Here is an 18,121-nt window from a genome sequence, read left to right as displayed (position 1 = left end):
GTTTTAATATGCTTTAGTGCCTGGATCATCCTATTAGTTCCACGATCGCCCATCCTCTTTACGATTTCCAACGTTTTATTAATTCTTTTATCACGTGACGACGATACGACTGTGGCTAATGCAAATATTCTGACATTTTCTGTTACTGAACCCATCGGTACATGACTTTTGCTTTCTGTTTTAACAAGAGCACTACTGAAACTTCCTGGCAGATTAAAACTGTGTCCGGACCGAGACTCGAACTCGGGACCTTTGCCTTCCGCGGGCAAGTGCTCTACCAACTGAGCTACCCAAGCACGACTCACGCCCCGTCCTCACAGCTTTACTTCTGCCAGTACCTCGTCTCCTACAAAGTCCCCGAGTTCGAGTCTCGGTCCGCACACAGTTTTAATTTGCCAGGAAGTTTCATATCAGCGCACACTCTACTGTAGAGTGAAAATTTCATTCAAGAGCACTACTAGTTCAAGAGTAACACGCCCGTGTAAAAGTGCGCTGGTGAGCTCGCTGTATAGCGTCCACCAATTTCAATTCCATCTATCCATCCATCCATCCATGCCCCTTAAGACAGGCAACCCAACTTGCATTACCTGCATTAGAGGGAGATGGTCTAAGGCGCCTGCAGTCATGGACTGTGCGGCTGATTCCGGCGGAGGCTCGAATCCTCCCTCGGGCAGGGATGTGTGTGTTTGTCTTTAGGATAATTTAGGTTAAGTAGTATGTAAGCTTAGGGACTGATGACCTTAGCAGTTAAGTCCCATAACATTTCACACACAGAGGCAGATGAAAGTTGTGTTGCCTACCTTAAGGTACCGCAGTGGTTAGCAAACTGGACTCGCTTTCGGGATGACACCGGTTCAAATGTGGGTCCGACCATCCAGGTTTAGGTTTTCCACAATTTCCATAAATCGCTCCAGGGTGGTTGCTTTCAAACGGAAAAGTCGATACCGTTCCCCATCCTTCAAAAAGCCCGCGCTTGTTCTCAGACTCTGACCTCGTTTTCGACAGGACTAAACTTTTGTCTTCCTTCCTATCCTAACGTTCATGAAATATTTTCCGATCCTGTTTTATGTTCATCACTCTGTATATTCATATTAAATAAGGTCACGCGGAAGTAGATTAGGAAAGCAGATTCTAAAAGTGGTAGACGATTTTCATTGTTTGGACACCAAAAAAACTGACGATGGACGAAGTAGAGAGGATATAAAGTACAAAAAAATGGCTCTGAGCACTATGGGACTCAACTGCTGAGGTCATTAGTCCCCTAGAACTTAGAACTAGTTAAACCTAACTAACCTAAGGACATCACAAATATCCATGCCCGAGGCAGGATTCGAACCTGCGACCGTAGCGGTCTTGCGGTTCCAGACTGCAGCGCCTTTAACCGCACGGCCACTTCGGCCGGCGATATAAAGTACAGACTCGCAACAGCTAGAAAAGCACTGCTGAAAAAGGAAAATATACTTATACCCATTATAACTTTAAAGCGTTAGGAAATTCTTTAAAAGTATAGCCTTGGACGGATGCGAAATGTGGGCGATAGACAGATCAGACGTGAAGAGGCGTTCGATAGTTTGGGCGGTGCTGGAGTGCCGGGAGCAACAGTTAAGTTTAAGCGATTGGAGCAGTCGAAGTGGACATCTGATTTATTTGATTACACTTTTTGCTACTCCCATTGTTTTCTAGAAGATGGTTAACTTTGAACTGACTCAAGCTGACGAAGCACCTTCCTACAGACGCAGTTACTCTAATGGCACCCAATAGTAACCCTCCAGCACGTTCATTGCAGCTATTCCAGAGCTTCTTGTAGCCGCTGTGCACGAGTATGCACCAAAGTTCCGCTGATAAGGGCCGTAAAACGCCGACCGCTAGGCGGACAGCTTACCAGTACTGTCAACCAATGTTACCCTGCAGATTCATTACTACAACACACTGATGAACGTGAAAATCTTATCAATATCTGGTAATAATTTTCGACGAAGGTAACTTACAACTTCCTCCAATGAAACTTATTCTCGCCATGTTTTCTGTACGTTAGTAAATAACTTAAGTAATTTCCTAAAACAGTATCACGTGCTATACATTAAAGTGGTCTTCTACACCATTCGCTACTTTTCTCACCTTTGAAACAGTGGTATTAAAAGGGATACAACAACTGAACGGTACTGAGTGAGAGTTTTATCGCAGCAGAATGTATACCAGTGGTTCCCAATCTTTCTTAGATAGTTGTCCCTGAGTGCAATCAGATATTAGCTAGTATGCCCGCCCTCTCGCCTCTTCCCTGGCATCTATTGTTCCCTCCCCCCCTTCCCCACATTAACCCCAACTTTAGCACCTAACTAAACTGTAGAACGAAAGACTTTTCATTTTTAAAATGATGAAATACTCGTATGAATGGTATTTAGTGTGTGTGTGTGTGTGTGTGTGTGTGTGTGTGTGTGTGTGTGTGTGTGTGTGTGTATGAGTGTGGGTGTGTGTGTGTGTGCGCAGGAATTCTTTGTGCATTGCAAGTGCTACGCACAACTCCTCAGAAAGGAAAGCTAACAGTCCACAGTGAGGGCAGACACTTGTTACAAAATATGCTTCCTCTGCATTATTCCTCTCCATTGCGGCACTTGCTTGACCTGCACACTACAACCCCATTTAAAATTAAACAATTTCAGATGTGTATACTATACTTAGATGTTCGTAAACCACTTCGTTGCTGCACTCCTTACTTCTGAACTGGCAGAGATTGGACGACTTCAGGCTCTTAGTGCTTTGTATCTTACCGTAATAATAATAAAACTGTGCACAGCTATATAGTAGCCCTTACGTATTTACTGCTGTGTCTTGTCGTCAATTAATTCATTTATCTGTAGTGAAGCAATTTCTGGACTGCTGCATGTACTATCTACGACTTGGAGAAGATATTTTCGTAAGACATTTAGCATTTGTTACACACATTTCTCACTTTTATCATCAGCGATGTACGGGACAAATCACAACATGTGTGTAGTGGGTGGGCTATGTGAGGAACCTGTAACCTCCACGACATTAGTGCTACTAATTGGGAAAAATCAATTATTGATAACTTATTTAATAAATATTAGAGTCTTACAAAAATGAGATAATAGTAATGATCTTTTGAAAATACTTTAGTTTCGTGACTAGAATAGAATCGAATAGTTCTGTTTTTACCCCCAGAAAATTTCATTTTACCCCTCAGGTGTAGTTACCCCCAGGCTGGGAATCGCTGTTGCATACTGATTAACTTAGAAAATTAGCCTCGAAACTCAGTGCAATATACAGGAAAGCTTGCTCAGAGGTGCGTCTGACACATCAATGTTTATGTGATGATTCAATACGTAAAGGGATGTCCACTAGTTAGGGAAACTAGCTACAGTTCTCGTTTTTTGTAGAAACGCGTGAAAGTACGGACGAAAGCACGCCTAGGTGTAAAAAGGAATCTAGACGGGGAGAAAGCACGAGGAAGGAGCGCGCTCAATCAGGAGGAACGGAAGAACTCGCCTGCTGCGATCTCGCAGCGCTGGTCGCAGCTCTCTTGAGGCAATCACGTGCGCTCCCAGTGCAGTAGCGCGAGGGAGGTCCAGGCCAGCCGCGTGGAGTTTTCAAGTAATCACAAGACGCTAGTCGTGACTTCGTGTTCACTGCCTGCCGTTCCTCTAACTTTTCCAAATACCCGCAGGTGTCGTATTTTAGACGTGGATGAAAAGTTTGCAGACTGGGTGGTGAAATATGTATGTCAAACGAAGATTAAGAGTTTAACTTCCCCACTTCTATCATGCTTATTTGGGTAGATCGAATAGCTAATGAAGATGTACTGAATCGAATTTGGAAAATAGAAACTTTATGGCACAACGTGACTAAACAAAGGGAGTGTTTGAGGAGGAGGGGGGGGGGAGAGAGGGGACATCCTGAGGAGTCGAGGAATCACGGCTTGACTACAGCAAGCAGGTTGAGGTGGCTGTAGGTTGTAGCAGTTATGCAGAATTGAAGAGACTTACACAGGATAGAGCCCTTCTTCGGACGGAATACAACAACAAAAACAACAACAACAACGAGCCACATGCCCTCTATTGTTGTGAGCTGTCTCCCGTAACAGTCCTGTAGGCTGGGAAATCCCAAATGTGTTCCATGCTGCAATGTTTGTGTCTTCAAATACTTCTAAACCTCCATAGTCGGCATATGATGCAGCAACAAACTGCCGTAGTCATCCATTCTCGAAATACAGTTTTCAAAAGTATGGAGAAATCAAACTGATATCCTCTGAATATACTCGTAGCTGTAGCTGGAATATTTTGCTGTTTCTGAGGTGCACCAGAAACTTCAACTGTAACACTCTTCAAAATTTCTTGTATGGAGGAACGTTCTTATTAAGAAGTACTGCGCCTCGGTACTGACGTTCCCCAGTAAAACTTTTATTATTACTATCATTTTACTTTTTGAGTCACCAGTCTTATGACTGATTTGATGCAGACCGCCACGAATTTGTCTCCTATGCCAAACTCCTCGGAGTAACAGCCGTGAGGGGCAGCCGAGCGATCTGAAGCGCCTTGCCAAGGCTCGCGCGGCTTCACCCCGCCGGAGGTTCGAGTCCTCCCACGGGCATGGGTGTGTGTGTGTTGTCGTTAGCGTAAGTTAGTTTAAGTTAGATTAAGCAGTGTGTAAGCCTAGGGACTGATCACCTCAGCAGTTTGGTCCCACAGGAACTTAACACAAATTTCCAATTTTCGGAGTTGCATTTGTAACCTACTTCCTCAATTACTTGCTGGATGTATTCCAGGCTCTGTCTTTATTTACAGTTTTTCCCTCTACAGATCCCTCTAGTACCACGGAAGTTATTCACCGATGTCTTAACACACGTCCTATCAATATGAACCGTCATCTTATCAGCGTTTTCCATATAACACTTTCCTCGCCGATTCTGTGGACAAGTTCCTCAGCCCTTACCTTATCAGTCCACCAAATTTTCAACCTTCTCCTGCAGCACTACATCTCAAATCCTTCGATTCTCTTCTGCTTCGGTTTTCCCCACAGTTCGTGTTTCACTGCCATACAATGCTGTGCTCCAAACGTACACCCACAGAAATTTCTTCCTCAAATTAAGGTCTTTCTTTGCTACCAGTAGACTTCTCTTCTCCGGCAATGCCCTTTTTGTCTGGACTAGTCTGATTTTTATGTCCTCCTTGCTCCGTCCATCATGGATTATTTTGCTGTCTAGGCAGCAGAATTCCTTAACTTCATCTACACTACTGGCCATTAAAATTGCTACACCACGAAGATGACGTGCACGAGAAGCGACATTTAACCGACAGGAAGAAGATTCTGTGATATGCAAATGATTAACTTTTCAGAGCAATCACACAAGGTTGGCGTCGGTGGCGACACCCACAACGTGCTGACATGAGGAAAGTTTCCAGTCGATTTCTCATGCACAAACAGCAGTTGACCGGCGTTGCCTGGTGAAACGTTGTTGTGATGCCTCGTGTAAGGAGGAGAAATGTGTACCATCACGTTTCCGACTTTGATAAAGGTCGGATTGTAGCCTATCGCGATTGCGGTTTATCGTATCGCGACATTGCTGCTCGCGTTGGTCGAGATCCAATGACTGTTAGCAGAATATGGAATCGGTGGGTTCAGGAGGGTAATACGGAACGCCGTGCTGGATCCCGACGGCCTCGTATCACTAGCAGTCGAGATGACAGTCATGTTATCCGCATGGCTGTAACTTCCGTCTTTCTTCGGTGTATTTTGAATCCATATTCTGTACTCAGTAGACTGTTCATTCCATTCAGCACACCCTGTAATTCTTTTTCGCATTTACTGAGAATACCAATCCCATCAGCAAATCTTATTAGTGATGCCTTTCCACCCTCACTTTTAATACCACCGTTGTACCTACATCTTATTTTCGTCATTGTTTCCTCGATGTACAAACTGAACAGTAGGGTTAAGGCTGCATCCTTAGTGTCACAAAGTTGTCTATTCGTTCTTGTACATGGAAATAATGGGGAAAACGATACCGCATTCGTGTCAGAGGAGTCGAAACAGCGATGGTATCAGATTCATTGTGGTCCGCTGGGTGCCAGTGAGGGAGCAGTAAGCCATTGAAAGCGCCGCATGCATCGATAGGCGGGCCATTGATATTCCGGGCGCCGTGCCCGCCGCAATTGAGATGCAGGCGCGGCGCGCGTGCCGCAGACTGGCTGGTCGGGGGAAGCCAAGCGGAGCGAAGTTCCGTACTTCCCGAAACAGCCGGCTGCCAGGGAGATGCGTCTCACAGGGTGAGGAGGAGGGGGGGGGGGGCTGCGTCGCATACGAGCATGGCCGCCTGCCTGCCTCCTGCCTCTTCCATTTGGCTGATTGAAAGGCCGTACCGCCATGAAAACCAATCACGCACCGGAGCTGACGAGATGCCGGAAATCGAATCAGTGCCAGCTTAGGCTTTCCAGCGTGACGACGTTCAGCTTATAAGGGTTCTGCCCTGTGCGTGTCGCAGCCGATGGCGTCTTTTCTCGTGAACCTCATTCTGTATTACGTACAGAAACGCTCACTCGCTTCCACGTCGACCACAACCTAGGAAGTAATTCAGCCTCGACGAAATGTTAGTACTGTGTAATTAATCGTTCCCGTTTCTCTTCCTGTTCCTTCATTGTCTTCAGTGCTGAAGCATTTTTAGAAGTGATGCTTACAAGGTGGCACTCGAAATGATCTAACCGTTGTTTCTGTAAAAAAAGATATGTAATTCCGCCGAAATACATAAATGCAAAATCCAACGTGTTAAGAATGCACCTGAAGATTATGTTCTGCTTATGACACATTCAATACCACCATAATCACATTGTAAGTAGGCTGTTTAGGTTTTCTTATTGGTAACGCCACGTAGTGCTCTGTATGAAAATCACTGGCTGTGCTGTGTGCAGTCTGTGGCTAGTTTGCATTGTTGTCTGCCATTGTAGTGTTGGGCAGCTGGATGTGAACAGCGCGTAGCGTTGCGCAGTTAGAGGTGAGCCGCCAGCAGTGGTGGATGTGGGGAGTGAGATGGCGGAGTTTTGATAGCGGATGATCTGGACAGAGACAGTAAATTTGTAAGACTGGATATCAAGAACTGCTATATATATTATGACTTTTGAACGCTATTAAGGTAAATACATTGTTTGTTCTCTATCAAAATCTTTCATTTGCTAACTATGCCTATCAGTAGTTAGTGCCTTCAGTAGTTTGAATCTTTTATTTAGCTGGCAGTAGTGGCGCTCGCTGTATTGCAGTAGCTTGAGTAACGAAGATTTTTGTGAGGTAAGTGATTTATGAAAGGTATAGGGTAATGTTAGTCAGGGCCATTCTTTTGTAGGGATTATTGAAAGTCAGATTGCGTTGCGCTAAAAAAGTATTGTGTGTCAGTTTAAGCACAGTCATGTAAAATTTTTCTAAGGGGACGTTTCATATGTCGACCCTTAGCCGAGGATACCTCACTGGAATCTTCTGATTTTTTCTTGTAGTTTGTGTAATTAATGTAGCTATTGTTTATTGCTAGCACGTAATCATGGAGAGAATTTCCTTTGTAGTTGTAGTTTTTCATTGTTGAACAGTAAAACAGTTGTGTCATGCATGTAGATTTGCACCAAGTATTTCGCAGCTGCGCTTGCAATTAACTAGATATTATTTTCAGTGCTATGTTAATGTGTTTTCTTATTTTGCTCTTCAAATTGTGCTTTTATGTGTTGCCGTGTGAAATATTGTGACGATAATGGCGTGTGAAAATCGTAATACTAGGCTCCAAAGTAAACTGAGAAATGACAGTGATGACGAAAGCAGTGTGTTAGCGCCACCGTGTAATGAATTAACTAATGTTCAAACTAGTAATTTGGTAATTGTGCATAGGGAAATGGAGCGGGCTGCAAATAATGGTGTAGACTGTGAAACAATTAGTGAACAGGGAAGCATTATCAATCGATCTGTCGGCAACAGTTCGCCTCAGGAATCCGAAATGACAGGACACAATCTTGCAAATACTGTAGATTCAGGTTTTGTGTCTTCACTGTTTTCTCAAATAAGTCAAGACACATTTTCTGCTCGTCAAAATGTGAATGTTGCCGGTGCAAATGCACTGCCGGAAAGCATAGAGGAACAGATTCCAGACACTAATACATTATTATTGCAATTAATGCAACAAATGAAACAAAATCAGAGACAAACACAGCAACAGTTAGACACAATGGAACAAAATCTTCAAAAGTTAGACACAATGGAACAAAATCTTCAAAAGTTAGACACAATGGAACAAAATATTCAAAAGTTAGACACCATGGAACAACACCAGAGACAAACACAGCAACAGTTAGACACAATGGAACAAAATCTTCAAAAGTTAGACACCACACTTGAACAAACACGTGAAGATTTAACTACTGAGTTACACAAAATCGAATCGAAATGTCAAAAAGTCTGTAATGACGTAAAAACACAATTTTGTGAGCATTTCCAACCTATTGTTTCGCGTCATGAAAATGCATTACAGAATCACGAAGCAGCCATAAAGGAACTGCAAACTATTGTTCATTAAATCACGACACCTTGCAAGCTAAAATTGACTCAGTTGCATCTACCGATTCGGTTACGCAACTTGCAAAAACTCAGGAAAACTTAAAGGATACAGTAGATACGATTTCAACACAAATGGACACTCTGAAACTTGGTTCAGAAAAACACACTGAGGAAATAAGTTCACTATCGGAGAAAGTAGCCGAACTTTCGGATCAGTTCACTAACTTATCTACAAAGGTGGATGATGATCTGAGTGACACAAGACCTGTAGCCTTCACTGACACAGGAGAGTATGAAGAAATTAAGAAATTCAAACAAAAATCAGAATCAAATTAATACGCAACACAAAAGAGAAATCCGGGAAGTACAAGATCAGTTAGCCCAAGTAATACAAGAATTACAAATTTCAGAGGTCATTCGTGCTCCAACACGGGAAGAGGGACTTAGAAATACGGAAAAGCCACAAAATAATAACACAGCGCATTTCGGAAATTATGAAAGAAATTGGCAAGGTGCACCGAATTTTGAGATGGAACCGCCGAAACGACGTAACAATGACCGACATGCGACTCGCCGACCGATGATTTTGACTATAAGCTGTTCATTACTACACGTAAATTCGAAACATATAAGAATTCTGGCAACGACATTCATCCACAAGTGTGGCTTCATGAATTCTCTCATTGTTTTCCTCCCAACTGGTCATTAGAGCACCGATTAGAATTTATGTGTGGCTATTTAGAGAATGAACCAGCTGTAAGAATGCGATCGGTCATTCACGATTGCCACAGTGAAGGACAATTTTATCATGCCTTCCTCTCAGCATATTGGTCTCAAGCTACACAAGACCGAGTAAAACATAGCATCATAATGATGAAACATTTCGAACAATCTGAATTCTCCAGTCTTGTGAAATATTTTGAAGACATGTTGCACAAGAATCAGTACCTGTAAAACCCATACAGCCCCTCAGAACTCATCCGCATTTGCTTAATCAAATTGCCTGAACATTTACGACACATTATTTTGGCAGGACGTTGCAAAGACGACATTGTAGCTTTTCAGGGACTGTTACAAGAATTGGAAATTGACATTGACAATCGCGGAACGCGAAAACAGGAGCACAACAATTACAGGTCACATCCATCACAATTCCGCGATGACAGAAATAATAAATGGACACGACAAGGCTATTCTTACAACATAAATCGTGACCAAAACAAACACCACCCGTATGACAACCGTTGGCAGAGTAGTAATAATTACAGGGAAAGATCACCTCTCTGTAGTAATGACTATCACAGAGACAATCAGAGAAACAGACAATATGGGAACCAAAATAATTATTATCAAGGGAGACAGAATAACTTCAGACGCAACGGTCCAGCGTGCAGTTACGATTCAGGGAGAAATTCTCCACCACGTGACCGACAAGAAAGAAACTATGGAATCTACCGACATCACGACAGACGATATGATCGTAACGACAGACCTGAATTGCATCAGAACTGGTGGGATTCAAACAGGGTAGGGCCCTCTCGACAAGGTGAATTTGTAAAAGTTAGGTCTCCTAATCCCAATAACGACGCGCGCCAGCAAAGAGACAGACAATGACTCGCACCGCAGGTAGCCACTTGCGCCAGCTGGCTCAGAGGAAAATAACATAGAGGCTAACCTTGAAAAAAATTCCAGTATTCTTTTCCGACGTATACCGCATGATAATTGCGTTCAAGTTGTAACTCTGCGTACTAGGAAGAGTAAAGGTTTACACCACATTTCACATGTAAAACCGGTTATTGAAAGATAATCTGCTTTTTAAATTAGTCTTTGCCATAAAACTTTTCACTTCAAGCTACTAGTACAATTTGTCACACTGAGAAACTGTTAACATGCAACAATGTTTTGAAGTTAACTATCCAGTCTAGAACCTAGGGAACATATTTAGACAGTAATTACGAATGCATTGTTATAGTGAACGGACGACAAAGTGTTAATGTGTGTGTACATTCTTGCTTATTAGCTGCACGATTACATAACGACTATAAGGCTTACATACTTAGAACATATACCAGTATTGTTAATGAGATTTTACTGCAACATTTTGGTTTACTTGAAAATACATTATGGATTTAAAGTGCTATCTGAGAGATACCAGATGACACAGTGGTTAGTTTATTTGACAGCTACACGACTATATCACGACGCTACTAATGTATGACACAGTTTACATTGTTGCTTTTGATCTGTATTTGCTTTATATATGCACAGTTTTTCTGAATTCTTCTGGAAAGGAATACATGTTTTAATAGTAACTTTTGTGGTATAGCTACAATGAGACAGCCTTTTCTGTAGCACAACAATACGTTACAGTACAGTACTTACTTGATCATGGTACTGTACGTAATAACTACGATATCTGTACGCATAGCATTTCGCTTTTGTTTATTACTTGATAAGTACATTGACTTCTACAAAACTTTTCTTACGGACGACGATAATTACGACACTTGGCACATTTTTTACCCTCAACTAGTGACAGAGATTATGTTACAACAAGACGCACAATTTAGCGCCGCAGTACACGTATATGAGTGATTTATTTTGTACTTAAAACATTTATTTTTAAAGATTTTTGAATTACAAAGAAAGTTTTCCATGATACATTTCATTCCATTGCTGTAATTTGTAACACTTGATGGTATAATTACATTAATCCTCAGGGAGGTACACACTTACTTTTTGTACCATGTGTTTGGCAAGCACAAGAAGCCCTAGCTAACATGGTATTTGCTCATAAAACTTTACACATCGGTACCATATTTCTCTAACACATAAATTACACAGCTATCTGATCATTTAACTGAAAGAGACATTTATTTATTTTACTACATCAGTGACAGATGTTTACGTAATTACAGTGTTGGATAACTTCACACTTACTAAATTGTATTTTGTCTGTACTTTGTGAACTGTTCATATTTTTTCAGAACCATTGTGATACTATGAGAGCTTTGAATCATGTATTTGGTATGAGATCATGATTTTTAAAGTACATTTGAGGTAGATGACACTATTGAAATGAGCAGAGAATTTTCTTTATGTTTTGAAATTGTTGGAGGAAGCTACGACGATTTTGAGATTTGACTGAGGTGTTTTGATGTTATTATTACGATGACGATGTGTATTATGCTGTTGAGGTGTGTTTATGATCAATAAGCTAATGCTATATGAGGAACTTGATTATGCTATGTATTTAGTATGATGAAATATTGAAGAAGTGTCGACGAATATTTATATGTGTAATAAGGTAAGGAATAATGAGTAGTGGTTAGGGACTCAGACTTATGAAAAAGGATGCTGGAAACCGAGAATCGTACTTTAAGAGTTATGAAATGTGTGTATATGCGTGAATGTATCACAATGCCGGCGAAAATTTTTTGGATGCTGTTATAATTACAGGATTTTGTTTCTACACATTTGTAACGCAAATTCTCGACCTGTGAAATTTTATATAAGACTGTCACTCTAGCGGAAACTGCTGTCGTAAATATTTCGTTAAGAAAGGTAAGTGACCGTGACGTAATGCGTTGTGGTCGCCCAGCTGAGAGATAGTCGTCTGAAAAAAGAAAGCCATTAGGTAAAAAAACAAGCCATTATCCTCGCTAATGATATTTCTTTTTAGAAAGCATCGCAAATACGACACGCGCAAACTTGAAAACATATGATTACACTGTGGAGCTCTTAATATATGATATTTACTAAAATGCGTAATGAAATGATGAGAAACATTTCACATCTATTGTCTTTCTAGTTGAGAGATTGCTCATTTTTGTTTACAGATCCAGTAAATAATAACTTTATGATCCACTTAAAATAAACGAAGGAGCACAAAAAGACATTTCTCTTCACAGGAATTGCATACAGAATCTTCTTTTCAAGTACTTGGTAATTTCTGTTGTAGAATAAGTTGTGGTGCACCACTTTAATTACATAGACATTAAGATGTGAATATACATTTCCCTTATCTGCATTGTTGTCTTTAGTGTACTATTTTTTCTGCTTGTGCGTTTGTCATGTTTAGATATAAGTTATTGCATTTGCTACTGCTGTTTGCCAGGCATAGTGCTGCTGAATTTCGCTTTGTATTACTCTGTTAAGCGAGTTTTACTATTGATTTATTTTTCTTGTTGTTGCATATTGGCTTATATTAGTTGTAATATTGCAATTGCTTTGCTAATTTATATTTACTGCTGCTTGATTTGCCACTTCCATTTTTTTTGTCATTACTGTTTGTGTTAATTTGTTATATGCTGCTGCATTGCCTCGTCCCTTGGTATATATATCTGAGCTCAGTAGATGTAAGTTAGCTTAAGAGGGGGTAGACTATACATAAAACTAACTATGATGAATTGGAAGAAATGCATTGAGAAGCTGTAAGATAATGGTTTGGCCAAAAAAGCAGTGTAGAGTGGACAAAAACTATTTTTGAAAGAGGATGTGAACAGAATACAGAAAGCATGCTTGGATAGGATTTTTTTGGTGGAAACAAATGTTGAAATAAGAGGAAAGATCTACAGAATGAAGTTTTGGGTTGGACTGCAGTACCAAATGTCACACTGAAAACAAGCCCTGCCCTTTGCTGTTGTGTTATTCTGCTATGTGTTTGTGTACCCTTGTATATTTGTGTTTTTCTTTCTTTATATGTTTAGCTGATATGAGTTATGTTGTGGAATTTTTCTAATAATATGTTAGTTTCTTTGTAAAGATGTTTAGACATTATTTATTCTTTTCTGTTTTAATGCTCATATGTGAAGTTGATGTTTCAAAAGTTATTCTGATCTTTTATGTATGTACTTATGTCATAATTGTTGTAACACTGATGTACATGTTTATTTCTATTCTTTTGTAAAGCCTGTACTACTACAAATGTTATCTGTATTGTTATGTACTTTAATGATGTATTTTGTACCTTTGTTATTGTATTCTCATGTTATAATATTGTAATTGACACCAGTTCATCAAATTAAGTAACTTTTAAGCATTCATTTCACTGCACATATTTCTGTTGGTCATAGTATATGCACAATATGTGAAAAAAAGAGTACTGTTAGTGTTTGGATGTGCGTTAATAATTCAGCAAGGGACTGGTTAACAGCACTGCTGGTTCTAAGGACAATTCCAAAAACTTTGTGAGTGCACAAGTGGTGGTTTATGGACTTGCTATATTGTCCGCAAGACTCTTCAATGGTGATTGTGCACCTACACAGTCGCAACAGATGGCTGCTGGCCGTCTCTACCAGGACTGCAGTGGGTCTGCATCTTTGATGGCCCACCAATACCATAATTTCTACAAGGACTGCAGTGGGTCTGCACCTCTGGTGACCCACCACTACCATAATCTCTACCAGGACTACAGTGGGTCTGCTCTGTGATGACCTACCTACCAATATTCTTCAAAACTTCGACTGACTCTGCTGTGGGTTTGCTCTGTTGTGGCGCATTACCTGTCTGCATGTCAAAAGTCAGCACTGTCTTTCCGTTGGAAGGACAACACTACTTCTTCAAGACTGCATGGAAATCCACTACTTCCGTGTGCATTCTCTTTTACTGCTCAGACTTTGAGGAAAACACTGCTACTTTACTGTGATGAACGATCAGGACTGTCTTTATGGACTGTGAGAAAATTTTAGCTTTTGACCAACATTGTATCAATAAGTGTGTGCATTTGATTTCTTTGTTATTGTAATTGTGAAAAATTTTAACAAATATGTATTGGCCAGTGCCCAAAACAATTTGTAAAATTTTTTGTGGGGAGTATGGGGGCTATGTAAGTAGGCTGTTTAGGTTTTCTTATTGGTAACGCCACGTAGTGATCTGTATGAAAATCACTGGCTGTGCTGTGTGCAGTCTGTGGCTAGTTTGCATTGTTGTCTGCCATTGTAGTGTTGGGCAGCTGGATGTGAACAGCGCATAGCGTTGCGCAGTTAGAGGTGAGCCGCCAGCAGTGGTGGGTGTGGGGAGTGAGATGGCGGAGATTTGATAGCGGATGATCTGGGCAGAGACAGTAAATTTGTAAGACTGGATATCAAGAACTGCTATATATATATTATGACTTTTGAACACTATTAAGGTAAATACATTGTTTGTTCTCTATCAAAATTTTTCATTTGCTAACTATGCCTATCAGTAGTTAGTGCCTTCAGTAGTTTGAATCTTTTATTTAGCTGGCAGTAGTAGCGCTCGCTGTATTGCAGTAGCTTGAGTAACGAAGATTTTTGTGAGGTAAGTGATTTATGAAAGGTATAGGTTAATGTTAGTCAGGGCCATTCTTTTGTAGGGATTATTGAAAGTCAGATTGCGTTGCGCTAAAAAAGTATTGTGTGTCAGTTTAAGCACAGTCATGTAAAATTTTTCTAAGGGGACGTTTCAACACCAACCAGTTTCTTCTATGTTATCAATTACTCGGCGACAAACATACTCTGTTGCCTCGTTGCACGCCTCAGCTGTTGGTACTCGCAGTTCCTTTACTCTGCGAGGATGTTCAGGGAAATGTTTACATGTGAAATCCCCAAAGAAAAACGAAATCACGCGGGTTCAAATCAGGACTGTACGTGGAGCCAGTTTTATCCATATGCGAAACTATTAGGAAATGTGTCTGAAATGAGATTTGCCGTAAGATTTCCATGCAGGAAGCCTATGACATTATTAGCTGCGTGCGGTTTGGTTCCATCCTGGATGGCTGGCCGGAGTGGCCGAGCGGTTCTAGGCGCTACAGTCTGGAACCGCGCGACTGCTACGATCGCAGGTTCGAATCCTGCCTCAGGCATGGATGTGTGTGATGTCCTTAGGTTAGTTAGGTTTAAGTAGTTCTAAGTTCTAGGGGACTGATGACCTCAGATGTTACATCCAATAGTGCTCAGAGGCATTTGAGTCATCCTGGATGAAGAACTGGTTTTGTAATTCAGACCGTTTTGCAACAAGCTGAAGAACAAAATTATTATGCAGCAAGTTTAGATAACGTTTACTGTTCGTAGTGAGTTCAAAAAAGAATTGCTATATTATCCCACGATTTGCGATGGTGGCCCATACAGTGATGCATCTTTTCAAGACTCATATTTGGGTGTTCGGAAGCCGAGAAGCACACAATTTGTCTATTAATAACGGCATCAACGTGAAAGTGTGCCTCATCTGAAAATCATACATTGTTCAACAATAAACCTTGATTCACGTCCCATACAGCGAATGTCGTTATTCGATGAGCGTTGAACGTCGTTAATTTAGGCAACACTTTTACTCTGTGCGGATACAAATGCAAATCCGTTTTTAAAATTCGCTGAACGAATCGTCTAGAAACCGCAAGCGGCGCATCTGTTTTCGTTGTTGATTTGCTTCTCAGTAACGCTGCTCTTACGGTTTCATCATTCTGTGGGGAACGAACACTTGTAGGCCGTTCGCGCTTAAGTACTAATCCATCACTATTAAATGTTTCGGAAAATCTACGTATTCTTTAAAATGAGTGCGACCATAGAGTTCTCAAATCCGCACGAAATCGTTTCTGTGAAAGAATCACACTTTTCGTTCCGTGTGGTAAAAAAGTTTTAACTCGCTGTTCAACAGTCTTCCTTTGTCAATTATTTTGGAAAAAAATATGCAAACACTGCACTCGGAAATCAAAGAAACTAATCTCCATGAGCTACTCTTATCGTCCTGTGCCAACGTAACACATAATAACGACTGATAACCTGAGACATTAATGCCAAAACAAATGTTGGCTTATTTTAGGCGCCACCCTGTGCTTTAATTTTATTTGCCTTGCGTGACAAATTGCCTTTCGAGCAGATAATAATTCCGTTTACAGCCACACGGCTGTTATTCAATGCCAGCTGCTAAAATTTGTAAACGTTTTTTCACAGGCCGATGCCAGTCAGAGTGCTTCGTTAATTCCCTTAAATTATTTAAACACTGCATCGTGTTACGAGGTACGACCTTTCTATCTGGCAGAAAATCCTTAACGTATGGATTTGTTTTTACAATGTCTGTCATTGTATGACTCATCTTCAGGTCAAACGTCGCTTTTGTGTCCGTGTTAACTTTCAAACAAATATGTTTTGGGAAGCCAGTCCCCCTTGAGGAACGCAGTTGGCCTTTTTTTTTTTTTTACAGCTGTACATGTTTCAGAGCAGATTCACCATCATAAGTGATTCCGTGTTTTGTTTTCTTAATAGCAGATATTGTTGTTTATGTAGGGTCTGCTATCTGCAGTACGAAAATATCAGATGACTCAACTTTAGTATTCCGTCGTTTGCCACTGTAAATCTTTAGAGATTCTGCAAAATACGATGCTTTTATTTACACATTAAATACTACTGTCATCTTAGCACATCATCTCTTAAACTTTTTTTTTTCCTTTATTGATTTTTAATTCCCCCCCCCCCCCCCGAAGGGGGTGGGCTGGCAGCAGCTTAGTACGCTGCTCTACAGCCTACAGACTTTAATTGTAAAAAATGGAAGAAGAAAAAAAAACAAGAAAAACAGGCGATAAAACGGAAAAATGCGGAAAGTTAAAACAGAAAGCAAAAGGGGTTGGCAATGTTAATAAAAGACACAGGAATCAGACAAGTAACATAGTACACACACAATTAAAAAACACAGCGAAAGTCTGGTTTCTGTTCGCAAGAGATAAAAAGCACACCCAGCGACAGTATGATGGCCGTTCGCAACACTTCCCAAAAACACACAACACGGAACACTCACTGTAAAACACTCACTGTAAAACGCTGCACGAAAAGGGCGGCACAAAGATGACACTCCCGAGCCAAAGGCAGATGGTGGTGGGGGGGGGGGGGGAACTGGAGGAGGGAGAAGAACAAGGAGGGAGGAAGGAAAAAAAAACGAAAAGGGGGGGGGGAATCTCTTAAACAGATGACTCACGTACATATGTATCACTCCTCAAACAACAGTAGTGTGTGTTTTGTTGTAGTCAGTTACATTGTAAAGAAAGTAGACAGAAGAACACAAAAAATTATACACTACTGGCCATTAAAATTGCTACACCACGAAGATGACGTGCTACAGACGCGAAATTCAACAGACAGGAAGAAGATGCTGTGATATGCAAATGATTAGCTTTTCAGAGCATTCAGACAAGGTTTGCGCCGGTGGCGACACCTACAACGTGCTGACATGAGGAACGTTTCCAACCGATTTCTCATACACAAACAGCAGTTGACCGGCGTTGCCTGGTGAAACGTTGTTGCGATGCCTCGTGTCAGGAGTAGAAATGCCTACTATCACGTTTACGACTTTGATAAAGGTCGGATTGTAGCCTATCGCGATTTTGGTTTATCGTATCGCGACGTTGCTGCTCGCGTTGGTCGAGATCCAATGACTGTTAGCAGAATATGGAATCGGTGGGTTCAGGAGGGTAATACGGAACGCCGTGCTGGATCCCAACGGCCTCGTATCGCTAGCAGTCGAGATAACAGGCGTATCAAGGCCGTTATTACGGCCAGAGGTGGTTGTTCTGGGTACTGATTTCTCAGAATCTATGCACCCAAATTGCGTCAGAATGTAATCA

At 41.1% G+C, this 18,121-nt stretch overlaps 1 non-coding gene across 1 annotated transcript; it reads right to left on the bottom strand.

Moving 5' to 3' along the window:
• Nucleotides 1-222: 222 nt before the first annotated feature.
• Trnap-cgg (transfer RNA proline (anticodon CGG)) lies at nt 223-296 on the bottom strand. The gene has a single exon. It is a non-coding gene; the product is annotated as a tRNA-Pro (tRNA).
• Nucleotides 297-18,121: the final 17,825 nt, after the last annotated feature.

The sequence above is a fragment of the Schistocerca nitens genome, chromosome 4 (assembly GCF_023898315.1).
Source record: "Schistocerca nitens isolate TAMUIC-IGC-003100 chromosome 4, iqSchNite1.1, whole genome shotgun sequence".
Lineage (NCBI taxonomy): Eukaryota > Metazoa > Arthropoda > Insecta > Orthoptera > Acrididae > Schistocerca > Schistocerca nitens.
This window is presented reverse-complemented; position numbering and strand designations above follow the sequence as displayed.